Raw genomic sequence first — 1,032 nt, forward strand, 5'->3', positions numbered from 1 at the left:
CCAAGCCTGCCTCTCTGCTTGCTCCAAGTACCTTACTGGGAAGTCTGCAATGTTCTACTCACAGAGTCCTAACTAACTCTCCATTCATCAAAAGAATATGTAGGGGAAATGGATAGCTCAAAACTGAAGTGAAACCTTAAACAAAATAGCTACTAATTAACCTATCCTTCAAACATAGATGTGAATGGAAAACCAAGGATCACCAGGTACTTAAGGAAATTCAACACCTCCAAAGAAAAAGACTACGATGAACAAACTGAAAACTGACCTTAGCAAAAAGACAGATAAAGGAACAACAACAAAAACATGTTAACAATTTTAAATGGCATCATCCTTAGAAAAATGCTTGAGAATATTGTAGCAGGCTACTGTGAAAAAGGAACAAATTGCTATTACAAAGGAAAAACAACCAACAAACAAAAAAGACATTACAAATTATGACAGTAAAACTAAAAAAGCAATAAATGAGATGAATAATAGAATGGATATGACGAAAACTGGGGATGTTATCCAGAAGCTAAGTGAGAGGAAATCTCCCTGAATATAAAGGAAAGATCACGGATGGAAAAGTACAGAGAAAAATTAAGAGAACGCCATGGACTGAATGGTGTCTGTTCCCTTCCCCTCCACCCACTCAATTCATATGTTGAAGCCCTAAACTCACTGTAACTGTATCTGAAGATAGGGCCTCTGAGGAAGTGATAAATAAAGTTTAAATGAGATCATAAGGCTGCAACCCTAATTCAACATGGTTGGTGCCAGAAAGAGACACTAGAGGTATCTCTCTTCCATGTGAGGACGCAATGAGGACACAGGGAGAAGGCAGCCATCTGCAAGCCAGGAAGAGAGTTCTCACTAGAAACTGTATGGCCAGCACCTTGATCTTAGCTTCCAAAACTGTGAGGAAATAAGTTTCTGTTATGGTGTTTTCTTGTGACAGCCCAAGCAGAATAATGCAGAGACACAAAGGATTGATTCAGAAGTGCCTCCATTCATTCAAAAGAAGTGTCAGAAGAGCACTGAGAATTGGAG

This window comes from Pteropus alecto, unplaced genomic scaffold, assembly GCF_000325575.1.
Source record: "Pteropus alecto unplaced genomic scaffold, ASM32557v1 scaffold7, whole genome shotgun sequence".
Taxonomy (NCBI): Eukaryota; Metazoa; Chordata; class Mammalia; order Chiroptera; family Pteropodidae; genus Pteropus; species Pteropus alecto.